At 43.3% G+C, this 20,352-nt stretch overlaps 1 long non-coding RNA gene across 4 annotated transcripts in view; it reads left to right on the top strand.

Moving 5' to 3' along the window:
• LOC137320529 (uncharacterized) overlaps nucleotides 1–20,057 on the top strand; it is a 38,871-nt gene extending 18,814 nt beyond the window's left edge. For 2 of the 4 annotated variants that reach the window (XR_010962572.1, XR_010962573.1), the window contains exons 4-5: nucleotides 2,763–2,817; nucleotides 9,833–11,762. This is a non-coding gene — a long non-coding RNA (uncharacterized lncRNA). Of the gene's footprint in view, nucleotides 1–2,762; nucleotides 2,818–9,832; nucleotides 11,763–16,885; nucleotides 17,033–17,452 lie in introns of those variants that run through there. The other 2 variants (XR_010962574.1, XR_010962575.1) reach the window with 2 other exon arrangements.
• The last annotated feature ends 295 nt before the right edge of the window (nucleotides 20,058–20,352 follow it).

Genomic DNA, 20,352 nt, shown 5'->3' with positions numbered 1-20,352 from the left:
CTTGTCTGGCATAAATATTACTTACCACTTATCAGCCCAAGCCTGGATGTTGTCCAGGTCATGCTGCATGCAGGCACGGACTGCTTCATTACCTGAGGGGTTGCGAATGTAACTGAACACCGTGCAAACATCAGCGAACATCCCCATTTTTGACCTTATGATGGAGGGAAGGTCATTGATGAAGCAGCTGAAGATGGTTGGGCCTAGGACATTGCCCTGAGGAGCTCCTGCAGCAATGTCCTGGGACTGAGATGATTGGCCTCCAACAATCACTACCATCTTCCTTTGTGCTAGGTATGACTCCAGCCACTGGAGAGCTTTCCCCCTGATTCCCATTGACTTCAATTTTATTAGGGCTCCTTGGTGCCACACTCGGTCAAATGCTGCCTTGATGTCAAGGGCAGTCACTCTCACCTCACCTCTGGAATTCAGCTCTTTTGTCCATGTTTGGACCAAGGCTGTAATGAAGTCTGGAGCCGAGTGGTCCTGGCGGAACCCAAACTGAGCATCAGTGAGCAGGTTATTGGTAAGTACCGCTTGATAGCACTGTCGACGACACCTTCCATCACTTTGCTGATGATCGCACTCACGTGCTGGACTCTGCCATCATTGAGGATGAGGATGTTTACAGAGTTTCCTCCTCCCGTTAGTTGTTTAACTGTCCACCACCAAGTATTGTTCCACAAGGATCGGCGCTGAGGCTACTGTTATTCACCATTTACATAAACAATTTGGACTCAGGAATCAGAAGTACAATTTCAAAATTTGCAGATGACACCAAATTGGGGGGTATAGTTAATACTGAGGAGGACTGCGACAAAATACAGGAAAACATTATAAACTTGTAGAACGGGTGTGTAATTGGCAAATGAACTTCAATATAGATAAGTGTGAGGTGGTACATTTTGGTAGGAAGAATAAGGAAGCCACATACTCCTTGGAAAATAAGAGTCTAAATGGGGTACAGGAGCAGAGGGATCTGGGGGTACAGATACACAAATCATTAAAAGTAGTGATGCAGGTTAATAAGGCCATAAAAAAAGCAAACAAAGTATTGGGGTTTATTTCTAAAGGAGTAGAATTGAAAATCAGAGAAGTTATGTTAAACTCATATAGAACCTTGGTTCTTTCACACTTGGGAGTACTGCGAAGAGTTCTGGTCTGCGTATTATAAAAAGGATATGGAGACACTGGAGAAGGTGCAAAAAAGATTTACTAGGATGATACCAGAACTGAGAGGTTATACCTATCAGGAAAGATTGAACAGGCTAGTGCTATTTTCTCTAGAAAAGAGAAGATTGAGGGATGACCTGATAGAGGTATTTAAGATTATGAAAGGGTTTGATAGGGTAGACGTAGAGAAGATGTTTCCACTTGCAGGGGAGACCAGGACTAGGGGCCATAAATATAAGAGTCACCAATAAATCCAATAGGGAATTCAGGAGAAACTTCTTTACCCAGAAAGTGGTAAGTATGTGGAACTTGCTACCATAAGGAGTAATTGAGGCGACTAGCATAGATGCATCTAAGGGGAAGCTAGATAAACATGAGGGAGAAAGGGATAGTAGGATATGTTGATGGGGTTAGATGAAGTAGGGAGGGAGGAGGATTGTGTGGAGCATAAACACCGGCATGGACCTGTTGGGCCGAATGGACTGTTTCTGTGCTGTACATTTTATATAATTCTATGTATTTCTATGTAAATCAGCCAGCAAATTCAGGGGATTAAGAGATACACTGTGAGTTGCGAATTTCCAGCACTTGCTGGTCGATTTACACTGCTCTGCCGTTTGCCTCTCTCAAACAGCATCTCGCCCTTAGCCTCCCCGTTATTTTCAAGAACTTGCTGAATTTGCATATTAATTGGCCTTTAATCTCACCACAAAAAGTTAGGGCTCATAGTTAATAGCATAAGTACCCTTCTAACGACATGATAATTGTTAATACAATACAAACCAATCTTTCAAGCTTAGAAAGGGAACAATTTAAACTGTGGAGTCTCATTCCTGCATGTAGTATATTCTTCTTAGAGATTTTAAAAGTTACAAATTTCAAATTTTTTTTTTTCTTACTATCTCTTTTTTCTCTTTCTCTTAATCCAATCTTACCTTCGCATTATTTTTCATTCTGTACCTGATTTGACTCTAATTCTCCCTCCTTCTCCGTTGTTCCTCTGGTTCTTTCTCAATCCTTAAATCTCGTTGATTAAGAAGATACCCTGCTGGTCCTGCCATTCACTGATGTCTCAGATGCCCCATTGCCTTCGCTGCGCTGTTTATCAGCTTGCACTTCCAGCAAATTACGGTGCAAAAACATTTTCGAGCTGAAGGGTGCAGGAAAATGTGTAACTGATGGCTTACGCCATGAGATGTCCCACTCCAGCAAGGTTTGGCTCATTATATTTATTCGGGAACCTAATGCTAATTTTTACAGAGCTGTTTGTGATTTCAAATTTCTTTACTAAGTGGCTTACACTAACTGAGAAGTCTACAATGAAGGTCATTTTTCAACTTTGAGAAAAATATTGATGTTTCAGTCAACCCAACAGACACAGAACCACAGCAATTATTGTCTTGGTTTCATTTTTTACAAACAAGTGCGTTAATATTTGAATGAATAACTACAGGCTTGATCTTTTTTTCCTCAGGAATGTATCAATCATTTCACTTATATTTATAACACCTGAATCCCTAGCTGGTGTAATAATTTTATAATTTAATGCTTTTTTTCTTGCCAATTATTCCCCTTTTTCATTTCTCTAGCTCTTCTGAAGGCATTGACTCATGCTGAATGCAGGGCTGTTGTTTGGCCTGTTACGTGAGTCCATCATTTTGTTTGATTTTTTTTCTTTATCTTTATACTTGCCCTGAATGCTGCTGGTAGAATTGTCAGAAGTTCTTAGTTCAAACCTTGTGGTGTGCTGTATTTTAGCTCCTTCTAGTGGTAAGCATTTGCCAACAAAACAATGTCAGCTTTAAAGAAATACTCCTTTACCAATGGTTCCTAGACATCAAAATCATTATTAAATCCATTTAGGAGCAGTGTATTTCAGAAATGTCAATTGTTACTATGCCAACTTTGTTACAAAATGCAAATGAAGTTCCAAGAACTCTTCACTTTATGCTGACGGGTCCTTTGCTTTGACCTTGCATGATGCTGCCACACACAATGCATGGTTGACATAGGGCACTATTGGGAATATATATAGGGTCTTAGGGAGCCCCTGCTCCGCTACTCACTTCCCAGTTCTGAAAGATTCGAGTCGACCCCAATTGGTTACGGTGGTACATACCTTATTATGAAGAACAGTTTAATACACTCAGTATTTAAGCAGCAATTTACAGGATGGAAACCGGAAATATATTACCCGCTTCCACTCTGGGTCGGGCTCATGCCTTGGCCTCTCGCCTCTCGCGATCCTCATGGCCCCCACCCTCTTGGATCCCGCAGATCCTGCCTTTTGCAGACTTCTTCCTTCATTCTACATGGGCATTGGGCTCCTGCCACTCCGTCCACTTAACAACTCGTCTGCTGCTTCTTGAGGGATCCCCGACAAAGATTCTTGGTTGAGGTGTGTCTTTATACACTGTTTAGCAGGAAGTCCTGTGGTCAGCTGACTACCCATCCCTAGTCCAGATAGTGAGGCAGACAGTAGTCCAACAGCTTGACAAAAGGATCTCACTTTCCGACACCAGGCTGACATCATTGGCTTGCTGGAACAATGGCCAAGCCCTTACCCTCATCAAGAGGAGCTGGCTTAATGTTCCCTCATCAATATGTTGATGTTGTTAATGACATGGGACAATGGCCAGGTATTCCACCTCATCCATATGAGATGGGTGCCTCACCCATCCCCAGTATCTTGAACAAAGGATGAGCTGTGAATATATATCTCCCTGCTGATCACCTTAAGATGCTGGGTGTCTGTGGCTGTCCCCAGTAAAAATCATACAGGCTTAGGATTTGTACAGCACGTGGTTACAGTTAAATGTATTTCATGATACATACAGTGCACAAAACCAATTCTTTGATATTTATTATACACACCCCTGCACAATCTAACAGTACGACGAGCATTGTGTTTGACACAGTGTTGTTTCCATTTTGCAGATCTTTATTCAAGATATTGCCCTTGTAATTTCAGTTACTGTCTGTGATTTTGGTGACTTAACAGCAACAGCTTGTATACAGTAGGAATGAAACAATCTGGCACTGAGTTTTTTTCCCCTTAAGTAGTAACTTTTATTGAGTTGTAGAAAGTTTGCACAATTGGTTAAGTCATGATAGATATTTAATTTACATGATACTTGCAGGAACTACACTGACATATCGAGACATTTCTTTGTAACTAAATGATAGTGTACCAAGAGGTTCAAGGCTGTTTGCTGGCTGGCATATAAAGTTATCTTTTATATGTACTGTTCAAGTGCTGGAAAATTGATTCCAGGATCTCAATAGGCACGTCTCAAGATTCTTGTAGGTGAACAAAAGCCACAGATATGCCTAAAGAGGCTTCAACTCCCCAAACAAAGAGCAAGACCGATTCTCTCAAATTCATAGCAATACTATAATTGAGTGGGAATCATTGCCTGGAATATGACCCATAAAACCCCTGGCTGAGTATTGAGGAGGAAGCCTCTCAACTAATGCTCCCAATCCTCCATAGACCCCCCAGAAAGAGCCCACAGAATCCAGAAGCATCCCAGAGTAGTTGGAGATAGGTTGATTAATCTTGGATGCATCAGTGTCGCGTTGACCTGAGACTTTCATTCAGTGCATGATCTCCCAAATATAATACAGCTGTTAAGTCCCTCAGGCACTGACTGTGAGCAGAGTCAAGATGTGACACAATGAACAACCCAAAATAGGAAAATTATTCTACAAGGGTCAAGTCATGTCCTTTCGACAACTGGTCAACAACTTCTACATTGCATTATTCAGCTTACTTCATTACGTCAAAACCAATATTACCTTCGGCACCCTGCTGTACTTTCCTAAATCCTGGACAATCAATGACAGCCCTCACCGCTGAAAGTCTATACTCACATATTCCTGAACGTACTTATGTCAACAAAAAAGGAATGATTAAAATATGGAAACTGACCCTCCAGGCCTTCAAACGCATCAGAATACAAGAGCGCTGTATTCGTAGATCAAGTACTACACACAGTACAATATCCACAAATATCCAGGCTTATCCTGCATCATGTTATATCATAGGAACATAGGAATTGTTAGATGAAAAAAGACCATGGTCCATTTAGTTCACCTTCTACCATCCTGGTAGTTGCATGATACAATGATAATGGAGTTGTTGACTAATCATAGCAAACAATCTCAATAAATTAGTCTACAACAGACTCAGAAACGGCACGAGGAAATCCCCATTGGTGGAGAGCTTTGAGAACCAGAGGTCGAAATTCACGCTTTTCATCCAAAACATGCTACACTTACCTCCTGTTTCATATGAAATTGTAGGTAGGCCAAGTGTGACAACTGGATGAGGGTAATGTATATGTACATGTGTTTATATAATACAAGTAAGTTCTCTCTCTGAAACTTTGGATGCCCTAGTAGTTGTTGAATTATCACTAACCAAATAATGTATCCTTTGAAGAACAGTAGTGATGTCATTGTAGATTGCTGTCAGACAGAATTCAGCCTTACAGACATAGTCATCATCTCCAATAGCTGAGCCATTGAAAAGGAGCTTTGCTTTTCAAAAGCTGGCTGGATGCACGTTGTGCAAATACTAGCAATTCCTGCAAGACACAGATGCTGGGTGTCAGCGCTTATTAACTTAGAGTGCAAGTATCTCCCACAATTGTGTCTTTGAACCAAGGTGAAAAAAGCAGCCTGGGCAAGGTTATCTACTGTAGTCTTTTGCCATATCTTCAGTTCACTTATTTCATTCATTTAGCTACACATCACACTGATGAGACAGAACTCTATGGTGCTAAGCAGCTATGTTGCTGTCATCCATATCTGATTTTAAAAACTCTGAAAAAAGACTCAAATAGCTTTGAAATATTTGGTTATTTTTGTTTTTTAAAAAATAGTTTAAAATACCAGTTAAAACTTAAGTATTGCATTACTTTTTACCTGCTGATTCATATTCCTTCTGTATAAATCCACATCTTGCATTAAACTCAACTTGTATTTCAGTGCAATATATGGTCTGTCAGCATGATGTTTTTCCACCTATTGGAGCAATCAGAGTATGGTGTGCATCCTGTGTGGCAACTCAGTAAAAAGGTCATTGTTAATCCTGTGGCATGCTAACCCATTTGACCAACTGGCTCATCTCCTATAGAAATCAATGGTCTGTCCATTACAGCAGTTAACTGCCTGTTGAATAACTCCAGGATTTTTGCCCCTTTACCCTACTGCTCATTTGGTTCTACTCTTAAAGAAAGAAAGACTTGATTTATATAGCACCTTTCGCAACCTCAGAACGTCCCAAATGCTTTACAGTCAATTAAGTACTTCTGAAGTGTAGCCACTGTTGTAATGTAGGAAACACGGCAGCCAATTTGTGCACAGCAAGGTTCCACAAACAGCAATGAAATAAATTATCAGATGATCCATTTCAGTGATGTTGGTTAAGGAATAAATATTGGCCAGGACACCGGGGAGAACGCCCTTGCTCTTCTTTGAAATAGTACTGTGGGATCTTTTATGGCCACCTGAGAGGGTAGTCGGGGCCTCGGTTTAACGTTTCATCCAAAAGACTCAGGGGGAGAGAAATTGGATGGGGGCTGTTATTTGGCGCGGGTAGCAAGATGTGCTATTACCCCGCGGCCAACGGTCCCTGCGCAGGCAGGATGCAAGTTTCGGCCCATCTGAGGACTCACCTGCAATCAGCGTTCCATTCCGGGCCTTGCATGTGGAATCAATGCAATTTGCACTTTCCACCACCAGGGGAGCTCAATCTCTTAAAGGGAGGATGTTTCTTAGAAATCTCTTAAAGGTAGCTGGTAGTTATTTGCTGAAAATAACAGTCTACTGTCTGCACGGAGTCTGAACGGAGATCAGACATTGCACACGTAAAACACAGATGAAGGTCCCATCACTATGTTTACACACTGATGAGTTATGTTAAAACATTGAATAAAGGTTGCGCACTACTAAATCCAATCTGCACGTCAGACCTCACCAATCTGCAGATCTGAGTTAGTACCAGGCCTGCGAGAGTGCATGCACCAATGTTTCTCTGCTGATGCACTAGAGACCTTGTGCAAGAAGTGAACAGAAGGAGGGTCATCCTATGTGGGAAGAAGTGCAATGCTTTGACATGAGTGGGCAAGGTCAGTGAGGTCAACTGTCAAGTGGCGTCTCATACCAACTGCACCACGCACTACACCCCCATCACTCACATACCAACAAGCTTTTCCATCAGTACGCAACTCTTCCAACCAGATGCTTCCTCTCACCCTTACACATTACCACTGTTCCATGCCATCCGCCCACAACTCACAAGCCACACACACTAGCTATTCAACCATGACAGACACATCACCCAGACACACGTCTCACTTTCTTGCAGCAGAAGGTGGCACATATCAGGAGGCAGCAAGTGGCAGTGGCATTTATCCCCTCGAGCCTGTTCCACCATTCAACGAGATCATGGTGGACCTGTGACCTCACTCCATATACCCTCCTTAGCCCCATATCCCTTAATACCACTGGTTCACAGAAATCTATCAATCTCAGATTTAACATTCACAATTGAGCTAGCATCAACTGCCGTCTACAGAAGAACGTTCCAAACATCTCCCACCCTTTGCGTGTAGAAGCATTTCCTAACTTCACTCCTGCACGTCCTAGCTCTAAATGTTAGGCTATGTTCCCGTGTTCTAGTATTCAAATCTAGGCGACCTCCAAAAACAGTTACAAATGTCTCACCAGACAGAAGCAATAATCCAACCACTAATCTGTAAACCCTGCAAGGTCCCTTTAAATAGCGCTGGTGGGGGGTCCTCCAGCACTCTAAGACACATTCAGATGGTCGAGGTTAAGACTGTGCATTGAGTTGAGCGTTAAGTCCCGAAATGATGTCAATAACTTTAAATCAGCGTTGCACACTGTTTGAAGCCATTTTCTCCCTACTTTACATGATTCCAGCATTCTTTATCTGCGCCTGCGCTAACTCATATGCCAAGATGGCATCCGGCACACGTCACGCTGGAAACGTGCGTGCGCATCCAAGACACCATCTTGGATGACGGAGAGGCCGTGTTGCACAGAGACAATGGGCGCTACACGGCCCAATTTTGCGTCCTCAGTACTGCACTGGAGGGTCAGCCTAGATTTTGTGCTCAAGTCTCTAGGGTGGAGAGCATCTCCAGCATTGGGTTCTTTTCCCACCCCCGCATTGTTACATCTGGAGTCCCACAGGATCTATCATTGGTCCCCTCCTCTTCCTCGTCTACATGATACCTCTCAGTGGCGCCAGGTTCCACATGAATGCTGGTGAACCCAGCTCTATCTCTCCACCATCTCTCTTGATCCCTTCAATGCCCCTATATTGCCAGCCTGCTTGTCCGACATCCAGACCTAACTCAGCTTCCTATCTTACTCAGTCTTCCCCATCACATAGACTCGGTTTCCTTTAGGTCTTAACATGGCGATCTCAGAGCCTGCAAAAGTCTGCACAGCACCTCCGATCTCCAGCAGATGACAATCTTCTTCTGTTCAGTGGCCTTCCAGCAGAGTGAATCTGTATGATATTCCTATTATAATCGCTGCACTAGAAGTGACTTAGACCTCTCATCACTTCCAAGTCTGACTTATTTCCAGCAACAATCACTGTTTTATTTGTGAAAAAAACAGCCTTCTTCTGTCTGAATGTAAAAAAAATACAGTTCTGTTCATTTCAATGAGTTTATAATCTAGTTTCTCTTTAAAAAAAATGTCAATTTCTAAGCTGACCTTGGCTATAGTGATGACCCAACAATAAAACAGCTAGGTGAACACATCACTATGATCTCTCTCTGGGACCTACAAAATAAACATAAATCTGGTCAAATTATATTGTATTATTGTGTTTATTATAAGAAGATTTTTTAATGGTCTGTTACACACACAAACCCATCACCAGGCTGAAGGGTTTCCAAACCAAAACTACTGAGAAATCTGCACAGTAGAATGGGATGAGTTGTTAGAAATGAGTAGCAGGGGTAATCTTACTAGTTGGAACTGAGCTCAGGGAGGTCGACCAACTGGCAACGTGAATTGGAAATCTTGGCTTGGGCTGCCCTTGATTTTTCAACCAGATACGATCAGAAAATTGCCAGCAGTGCTCAGCCACATTACCAATCGCGCTGCTGAGGGCGAGGCTCTGTGCTGGCAGCGCAGGCTTGTAAAATGCCCCCACCCCCCCCAATATTTCTTAATGTGGGTGGGCCTGATAGTTTCACAAGATGGAGACACTTTTTTTTAGAAACTTAGCTTTGAAGATGTTTCAACTTTCTGCTCTGAGTTATGAAACTGGTGTCTTCCACTGCTTCCTTGCCTTACTTTGCAAATCCCATCATTGCTAAAAATGTCACTGAAGGCAGTTTGCCTGATGGAACTGTCGATAAGAGCACTGACCAATTTAACCCAGATAAGGAAGGACTCGGGTTTGATCTCTGCTCTGCGCTGCTAGCTGTTTTTAGATGGGCAGATGGGGCTGTACAATTGGTCTCAGGGTTCCTGGGCTAGGATTCCTGGTCCTGATCACTATCCATGGACTCCCACACTGAAAAAAATGTAGTGTGGCAACCATGCAAGGGCAGAATTGGATTTGCCTGTAAATAGCTGACATTCAACTTTTTATAACTTTATCTAGATAACTAAGGGCAACCAGTGTCCATGGAACTGTACCCCAGAATGAGCCAACGCTTCCAGGAGAGGCGGGGAGAAAATTGGAAGAACAAAGAAAAAAAGAAACACAACCGCAGAAAAATTCAAACTTTTAATCTGGGTACCTCAGCAAATACTGTTGAAAGATACTTAAGAAGTGTGAGCAGTAATGATTCTGACCTTCTTCATGCTCCTGGACCACGTCCATGAATTACACGCAGGCAACGGTTGGAAACTGGAATAATTGGTGACAGTTTTGCTCAAAGGCGCCCGGTAATTTTGTAGAAGAGGCGGTGAAGGCAGAATGTAAAGGGTAGTGTTCAATGCAGCGAGGTGTCCAGGTGGAGGTAACGTTGGGGTATTTGTTATTCAAATAAATGAATCGGGAGGGGAAGCACAACGGCCACTGTGCACGAATGCCAAATGATTAGTAGTACACAGCCGCAGCACCTGAACTTAACAACAATAAATGAGGTGGGACAGTGCGATGATATGACCTTATGAAGATACGCAGGGTGAACATTAATCGCTGGAAAGGCTGGAAATACATATTTGTGTGATTTCCATATTTTGTTTGCATTTTTATTTTTAGAAAACAGTAATTGGAAATATTTTAATTTGCATACAGTTTGCTCTACTGTATTAACTTTAAGCTATACACCAGGCTATGAATCTTCATGAACTAAACAATAGGAAATACTCTAACCACTAACAGTTATAACACACAGAATCATTATACAAATAAGGAACCAATTTAGGTAAATAAAACAAACCCTGTTGGCCCTGGATCCCTCTACCAGTCACAACTACAAACCAGCAGAACCATATTATTAGTGTGAGTGCCAAAGGCAGAAAAAAAAAGACAACAGCAATTAAGTTCTCTGCTTCCCTGACCTTAATCTACACCTCCAGTTCCCCTATCTCTTCATTTTAAGGGGCGATCAATTTGTAAGGGGTCAGCTACCCCCTTACCCTTTCCCCCAAACATCGGGGAGCTAGCGCCCCAGTAAAAAGGTTATGTTTTCGTGCACACAGGGCATAATGTGCTTTAGAAAATTTGTTAGGGCACTTCTGGTCTAATATCTAGTCTCAGAAATCGATATATTTGACATTGTTGTGAATTAATGTTTATACATTATATCAGCAGCAGTCTGCTAGTGTGAATAAGGCTCTGTAGCCAAGGTTGTTAAAGTAAGGATGTGTGTTGACAGAGCCTGGAGCTTGTCTAGAATAGAATTTCACATAAAACAAAATGTGATTCTGAGACTGGTACCACACTGCAGTTGGATGACGTTCAGTTATTCCGTTCAGAACAAGTTTTCGCAGTGATCCCAGAACGTGTTTGAAGATAAACATTCGTGCCCACCCAACTATAAATTACTAAATCAACTAACATTATGCTTCACCTGTCTGCTGCAAAAACTGCTGACAAGCTGGCTTCTCTCACAGCCGTTCCCACTGCCACCACAGGCATTTCAGGCGGGTTATTCTGGGAAATCTGTGTGTTTTTTGTGGAAAGATTTGTGGCATGGTTTCGGGGGCTTTAATATAACAGATCCAAAGTGGGTGAGGCCATGCTTTTCAACATGGGTGGTCCTGGTTTCTCAACTTTATAGACTAAAGATGCCCAGAATTTTATCTGAGGTTAACAAGGTTCAAGTGTGGGCCACCCATGCTCTTGTGTATCTGTTAGTTAGTATTTAGGATACTTGTTGGTTATATCTGAAGCAGTTTCTAGAATGTAAAAAAGAGGACATATTCTCAACCTTCTCGCGACCTCAATTCAGAAACATGCACTTTCTTGCTGTCCTTCACAGATTTTTCTTATTTTTTCCCCCTTTGATTTCCTCATTGTGTTTGGCTTTTGTTGCCTGTCTGTTTGAAATAAGTAAAAATGTAGAATCATCTGAAAATAACAGATTTTTTGATTTATTTCTATGCTGGAATTTCTTTATACACAAGAACTGTAATAAAGGGAAAGCTGCATTTCAAAGTAACAACTATACACATAATGTAAGACAGAAATATTGGATGGCAAGACACTGATCCAGTTAAACAGTTTACATGGCATCATAAACTTCAAAAATGAAGCTCAAGCAATTTGTCAGCTGATCCTTAAAGTCGGATTGCTGCCGAATTTACTGATAGCGAGCTGGTGTTATTATCCTCAATGAAAATTAGCAATGTTTTGATTTTTTTTCTGAAAAACATGGAGAAAATCTGCTTCCAATAATTTCAACATCCTTCTAATGCCACATAAATTATATCCATCTGAACACAGTTAGGAGCTACTGAAGACAATTTGCACCCACTGACTCTAACCTTCTCCCAGGCCACTTTCAGACTGGTCACAACCTCAGCATCCTGTTTGGCCTTGGGCTGAGTACCTGACCCCATATCCTTGCCACCACAACGACCGCCCCCTTCTACCCCCATAGCATCACTCGCATCTGTCGCTGCCTCAGTGCACTCGCTGCTGAACCTCTCATTCATGCTTTTGTCACCTCCACACTTGATTACTCCAATATTGTCCTGGCTGGCCTCTCATCCTCCACCTTCTATAAACTCCAACTCATCTAAAACTCTGCTGTTGCACCAAATCCCACTCGCTCAAAACCACTATTCTTACTGGTCTACATTGATTCCCAGTCCTCCAAGGCCTCAACTTTAAAATTCTAATCCTTGTCTTTAAATTCCTCAATGGCCTTGACCCTCCCTATCTCCATAACCTCATCCAGCCATACAATTCCACCTTGAACTCTTTCTTTCCTCTGCCTTCAGACTATTGAAAAATCCCTTCCTTCCCCCACTTTGTTCCATTACTGGCAGCTGTACCTTCAGCCACTCAGATTTCATTCTCTAGAATTTCCTCCCTAAACCCATCCAACTCTCAACCTACCTCTCCTCCTTTAAGACCCTTCATGAAAAATACCTATTTAACCAAGCTTTTGGTCACTCCTCCTATTCTCTCCTTTGTCTGAATCCATTTTGCCGATGTATCTGCTAAGTGCCTTGGGATATTTTTCTACATTATGGGTTCTATTTTAGCACCCGCTATCGGGTGCGTTCCTGGCGGGGGGGCTCCAAAAATCGGGGAATCCCGGAGCGGGTCAGGAGCCCGGCTCCAACCCGCCCACTTCCGGGTTCCCCACAGACGCGCCGACGTGCGCACGTAGCCCCCGCAGGTGGGACTCTCGCAGGCAATCAAAGCCGGGCGGGGTGCCACTTAAGAGTATTTACCTTGGTATTTCAGGTCATTAACAGACCTGATTAAGGGAATATGTCAGGAGGGGTGGGATTTTAGAAACAACTGGGACTGTTTCCCACACTGGGGGAAACACTCCCAGTTGAAATGGACGTGTTGCAGCCATCAGCCTGTGGCAGCTGCAAAGGTCCATTTGACAGGTTGGGGGGGGGGAGACCCTCACTCATTGCAGGAGGCCACTCTGTCACTTGGGACAAAGTTTGGCCTCCACCACCCTCCTCCTGACGATCAAATTCACCAACTTGCACACATACCCCGGGGTCCAGAGACATGTACCTACCTTGCGGACCCCCTCAGATGTACATCTTGCGGATGGGGGCCGCCATAGCTGCAGTCATGACCTCCTCAGAGGGCGAACAGCATCACCAGCCTCACCAGCCTCACCGGCCACCTCTGACACATGGAGCTCCACAACACAGTGCTGTGACACATCCACCTGCACAGCAGGAGGGAGGGCAACTGCAGAGAGAGATGCGTCGCAGGGGGCACTACCCTCACCACAGGGTCCACAGACCAAGGCTCAGCTTCCTGGACCTCTCTGAGCAGCAGTGCACACGGAGGCTCAGAGTCACTCGACATGTAGTCGTGGACATCTGCAGCCTCCTTCATGTCAAGCTGCTCCCGGCTGGCCGTAGCACCATCTTCTTACCTGTCGCTGTCAAAGTCACCACTGCCCTCAACAACTTCTCCTCCGCATCCTTCCAGGGTGCAACCGGGGACATCGCCGACGTCTCTCAGTCGTCTGCACAAATGAGCCCTGCAAATACACCTACATCCACTTTGCAGTGACACAATGGGTGGCATCAGTTGTGGGTCTTCATTGTGATCCTCAGGAAAGGGCATTATTGCACAAACCAGACAAGATTCGCAAAGATGTGGCAGTAGTGATGACAATATAATATGTGATGTGAGTTGCTCAGAAATTAAATATAAGTAAAAACCATGACAAACCCTCAAACACCCTTGTGCATCCCTTTCATGCTCATAACACGTTTGCCTTACGCTTCCTACTGCACATATGTGATGCATGCCCTGTGGCTGCAGCACAGGTAGTGGCAGGTTGAGTGAGGCTGACTGTGAAAGAGATGCATGAGAGGGTGAGTATGAGATAGAGCCATGAGATTGTATGAGGATTGGGTTGAGTGGTAGTGGCGGGATGAGTACTGGCGAGGTGAGTAAGTGCAGGTAAGATGAGGATGAGGTTTGAGTGGGTGTGAGGGGTGATGTGACAGAGTAGTGTTGGCAGTGCAGAAGGAGATGTGGGGTGGGGGCGGTGATGTGGCAGTTGGAGTGTAGGGGAATGAGTAAGTGTATTCACTTTGGCTGACCTTCTTAGGTCATTGCAGTGACTCCTGCACTGTATGCAGGTGCGCGATATGTTGGTGGTGCAGGTGACCTCCTCTGCCACCTCGAGCCAGGCCTTCTTGGTGGCAGGGGCAGGCCGCTTCCTCCCGCCTGCCAGGGGGAAGATCTCTGTCCTCCCCCTCCTCCTCACCCCATCTAATGATACCTGGAGTGAGGCATCATTAAACCTGGGAGCAGCCTTCCCCCTGGGCTGCTCCATGCTGTATTTTTTCCTATTTGTTGCAGCATCTGTCAGTGGAGGACTGCCCCTTTAAATAGAGCTCCTCCAGCTGACAGATCTTACTGCGCATGCGCAGCCCGCCCGACGCGCAGATCAGCAGTGGGGAACCCGGAGGAGCAGGTAAGTGGATCCAATTAGTGGATTGGATGCTACAATCGCACGGTAAGCTGACTAATTTCACCGGTCGCGTTACCCACGCGCCCGATAGCCCCCCCGCCGAGAACCCGCAGCCCTGGTAACATCGGGCCCCTTATGTCCTCCTCACAATTTACTTTCCTACCTACCTTTGTGTCATCAGCAAATTTAGCAACCATACATTCGGTCCCTTCATCCAAGTCATTGATATAGATTGTAAATAGTTGAGGCCCAAGCACTGATCCCTGTGGCACTCCACTCGTTACATCTTGCCAAACTGAAAATGACCCATTTATGCCTACTCTCTGTTTCCTGTTAGCTAACCAATCCTTTATCCATGCTAATATGTTACTCCCTACACCATGAGCTCTTATTTTGTGTAGTAGCCTTTGATGTGGCATCTTGTCAAAAGTCTTCTGGAAATCCAAGTACACCACATCCACAGGATCCCCTTTATCCACATTGCTTGTTACTTCCTCAAAGAACTCTAATAAATTAGTCGAACACAATTTCCCTTTCACAAAGCCATGTTGACTCTGCCTGATTGCATTGAGATTTTTTAAGTGCCCTGCTCTAACCTCCTTAATAATAGTTTCTAGCATTTTCCCTACGACAGATGTTAAGCCAACTGGCCTGTAGTTTCCTGCTTTCTGTCTCCCTCCTTTCTTGAATAGAGGAGCTACATTCGCTATTTTCCAATCTGATGGGGCCCTTCCAGAATCTAGGGAATTTTGGAAAATTAATACCAATGCATCTACTATCTCTACAGCCACTTCTTTTAAGACCCTAGGATGAAGTCCGTCAGGACCTGAGGACTTGTCAGCTTTTAGTGCTAATATTTTTTTCAGAACCCTTTCCCTGGTGATTGTAAATGTTTTAAGTTCCTCCCTCCCTTTCACCTCTTGATTCACAATTATTTCTGGCATGTTATTTGTATCCTCTACAGTGAAGAAGGACGCAAAATATCTGTTCAATTCATCCGCCATTTCCTTATGCTACAATCATTAATTCCCCAGACTCACTCTCTAGAGGACCAACACTCACTTTACTTACTTTGACATGCGGAATCTGTCAGTGGCCATGTTATACTGATAAATGAGGAGGTACCATGTGTCAATATGAAGGATTAGTAAGCATATTTTTGAATGCTGCAGTCCCTAATATGAACCTACTGGATTTTGTATTACAGCAGTGCATTATTCTAAATGCATTGAATAGATCCACCTGCAGAACTTACATGGAGGGTATAATTGTGCTTTACCAACTGGCACCCCTCAGGACACCCCTCAGGCCACCCCTCATGACACCCTACATTGAATACATTAGGTTGCAATTTTAATACATGATCTGCATGGACTGGCATCTGTACGGTGCAATGTGCCGTTGGCAAGATCTGAGTTATGGTGTAGGCTGTGCCTAGAAGTGACTTGTGTTCTGCCTGCCTGGAGTGAATTGATAGAGATGCGCAGAACTCCATTTCCCTGACAGCTTTTTTTAATATTAGGAGAGCATATGAGGCAGTGCCCAGTTTCTCAATCACTGAAAAGACTCAATATCCAGGAGACCCAGAAATGCCTGAGCACTTCTCAAACCCAGCTTCACACCTGACTGGAGCTGTAATCCACTAAGTAGAAATCTAAGAGATGGGAAATAGTCTCCTGGAAAAGATCTGCATAGTGCAATTGGGAGTCAGATCAGGCCTAACTCCTAACTGATACTGCTACTTTTGTGTTGGTGCATACACAAAATCATTTTGCACTGACTGGAAAATGGCATTATAACTGCGACTGAAATGCGACCAAAGGAAAAAGAGCATTAAGTTAGACTGAACATTTCAGAAACAGTTCTAGCTCCATCTGGGAGGTCTACCAGTTACCATACTGAAAAATGCAACTTACAAATGAATGTTATTTCAAAGACTGCTGTGGAAGGGAAAAGAAGATCCTGGAGATATAAGTGAGAGGAGTAAATGTCTTCTGTTGAAACAAGTAAAAAAATATTACAGGCAAACAAAATATTATTGTTCAGTAATTTTTTTTTCTATCCTTATTAAGGTGAATGACATTATTGCTGAGGAATGGAACTGAGCATCAAGCACTCCCCAGGTCAAGTATAGCACAGCCAGATGAAGAGTAAAGCTTCATCTACTCTGCCCCAACAATATGGTTCAATTCAACCTCAAAAGAACACTCTACACTGAGGTATTTTTTCCATACCGACTATGAAACTAGTGTCAAATTAGGGGACAGTTTTGTGCTGTAGGTCCTTGCCCAAATTCATTTTGCGTAGGACTCTTACAGCCAACAGACTGAGGAAACTTTCATCCCATCAGTCTGGGCTGGATTTGAACTCAGAGGTGAAAGGCCACTGTCTAGCCCACTGCACCATCCAGTAATAAATATTTAAATGTAGTTACCCCACTGCAGTCTGTGGTAATTGTTTAACTAAGTGGATGATAGGCACAAAACATTTAAATATAAATCAATGCAATGTCTGCAAAAGTATGCGGAAAAACATACACAAAAACTAAAGGATCAAACTACAAAATTCCAATATCAGTGTATTGGATAGATGTACTTGAAGGATAAAAACAAAAACATGTTTTTTCTTTTTGTTTTCAGATTTAAGTAAAACTGTCTGCCAGGCCTTGGGAGTTCTTATGGATTAAAGGATGATCCACACGGTGCTACCCTGGAGATGCGATAGTGGGGGGTTGAGGTTGTGAGGTCATTTCAGCTACAGATCAAGCAGATGTTGCCCCCCCCCTCCCCCCAATCCCCTATACCACCCAGCGGAAAGAGTTTCAGATGCCTCTGAGGAACTCTGAATGGTGACAGCCTGGAGCAGCACAGAGGGAGGCTGCTGCTTTACACCGGCATGGTGAACAGATTGACTAGAGAGAGGGAATCTGCTTTGCTAAATGTGGCCAGTTCAACGGCACGGTATTACGCAAGTCAACCCTGTCAGTGTGCATCTCTGTGCTCCCAGATTGTATGCTGGCAGTGATGTTGAACCTGGCCTGCTTTAGGAGACATAGACCCTCCTCTATAAGGCTGTGGGAAGGAGAAGGCAGGCTTTAAAAAACCTGGCAACAATCTCTTGTGACTGATGTATTCCCTTACTTTTCATTGCAGGGCCTCCCAAAATTGTTAAATATCTCTGGGCAGGCTCTATGGAGGATCCAACAACTGGCAATGGGTCTTCTTGCTGCTCAGTGGATGGATACTGTTCAGTGGCTGCCAATAATGATATCACCTCACCAATGGATTGGATTTTCCTGTTGATGGCGGGGTCAGTGGTGGACCAGGACTTCCACCCACCAGTTTCACCCTGCAGTAAATCCAACCCAAGTCTGCATCCTCAACTTTAGTGGAATTATAATTTTATTGAAAACTAACACGCTCAGACTGTATATTCTGGTGTGGGGATACTAGCATGTGAGGTGCCATGTGTCTCTGTTTCTGCCTCACCAGCCTGGCCTACTTCCATTATTCCTCATCTTCTTCTTCCTCCAAAAAAACTAAGAATCAGGGGACACCCCAATGGGAAATCCAATGTTCCCTGTTTAGAATGGAAGGGGGGAGGGTAGGGAGGAAGAAACTGGGAAAACAAGTTGAAATGACCCCATATCATCTGAGAAATAAGCTTTCTGTAACTCCTTGGAAAATATTTGCCAGGTGTTTAAAATCCTCTTCTGTCTTTTCTCTAGCACTTGGCAATGCTGATTGCCTATAATACTTGGGCAAGTAAGAAGAGTAAAATTTAGACTTATACATTGAAAAATATATGGTGGTTCCTTTGAGAATGATTTTTTACTTTGTGTATTTGTGCAATGATGACGTAGGTTGAAAATCCCAAATCTCTTACCATGTATTGCGTTAGAAAGTGGTCCTGTTTTAAAAAACTCCACAAGTTGCTCTTTTTATCCATGAATGTGGTATAAATGGTAAATATATTAAAATGCCAGTGTCTGTCATGTTGAACTTGTAGACCTCAGTTTAATTTAATGCCACTTTCTATTTAAGGTATTCTTTCAGAAGAATATACATTTTTGGTAATATCTCTTCTTTTTCACCACCCTGCTCATTCTTCCTACTGTCCTCTTTGAGCTGAAAAGGTGGGATGGTCTGAGATGCAGATTGTCTACTGGAGACATTAACACTGCACCCTATCAAGAGAAATAGGTCCCTTTGTTGATATTTCTTTCCCTATCAAGATGAAGCAATCTACCTTGGTGAGGGATGCAATTTGGTAGCCAAGCAAGAGCTGGAGAGGGCAGTTTCTTTTTAAGGTGGATCTTTGCCATTTTGAATAGGAAGAAGTGTCTGAAGAATAAAGTGCCAATGTTACTGTGAGGGCACCCCATTCAATCAGGGGCTGGTGTCACTGGTGCAGTGATGCATTTTGTCATGAGGTGTGTCATTGTGCTATGTTGTCTTTGCCAAGCGTTTTTCCATGCCAGTTATATCTCTTTAAATCTTCCAACGACTCAAATTTATCCTTTTTATTAGATGAGTCAAGGTGCCTATGGCATTGGAAGGGCTAATAAACATTCCTGCAAACTCATGCAGGTTAGACAAGAGCAGCAGCTGTTCTGTAGTATGGAGAAGTCACATCACTAGTGCACTATTACCGGTACATGATGGACTGTCTCCCTGTTTGTACCCCTGTAGTCTGGTGGAGGAGATGAAAAGGTCACTTTTGCTTATTCTGTGCTCTTTCATTATTCCTGATTAGTGAGAGCAGTTGGAGTGAAATGAAGAAAGGGCACAAATGAGTGTGTGACAGAAATACCTACCATTTCAAGAGCAGAGCTAACCCAGTATTCCCCAAAGCTTGAGTGGCTGTCTGTTCATTAAGTTCTGCCAGTAGAGGCTGCTGTGACACTACCAGATAGGAAAGCATCTTGTAGCTGTACCCCCAGCACAATTCAAACTTCAGTGTAAATAAATTCTGGTTCGTTTAAGGTACAGGTCCAGTGGATCCACCTATTGTACTGTCTTGATGAGTTGTACATTTATTTCTTGTCAAAACAACAGTAACATCACTGACTTTTCTGAACAGGTAACAGGTTTAAATAAAATCCCACACAGCGTTCTCTCCTACTCATTTTTAATGTGTATAACATCTGGAAGCCTTGTAAATGTTGTCAAATAAAATTAAAGCAGTACAGTGTGAAAGAAGCATCAAACCTATCTTCATATGAGGATCCATTAAAGGGGCACTTTAAACCATTTGGCAAACATTTTTGTGTTTGTGTTTACACAGAGGTAAGAACTGTGATTTACTTTAGACATGATACAGAATCATAGGAATTTTAGTACAGAAGAAAGCCATCCAGCTCATCCTGCCTGTGTTGGTGTCAGCTCCACATTAGATCTATCAGCCAGGATTTTACACACAGGCAGAGTTCCAGCATAAATTTGGCAGAACAGGATTTGCACCTTCCCCGTGGCTGTGCTCCTGATTCCAGTTGATTTTCCAGGGTCAGGCTAATTTGAATATTTTTGATACGTTCACA

The sequence above is a fragment of the Heptranchias perlo genome, chromosome 4, assembly GCF_035084215.1.
Source record: "Heptranchias perlo isolate sHepPer1 chromosome 4, sHepPer1.hap1, whole genome shotgun sequence".
NCBI lineage: Eukaryota > Metazoa > Chordata > Chondrichthyes > Hexanchiformes > Hexanchidae > Heptranchias > Heptranchias perlo.
This window is presented reverse-complemented; position numbering and strand designations above follow the sequence as displayed.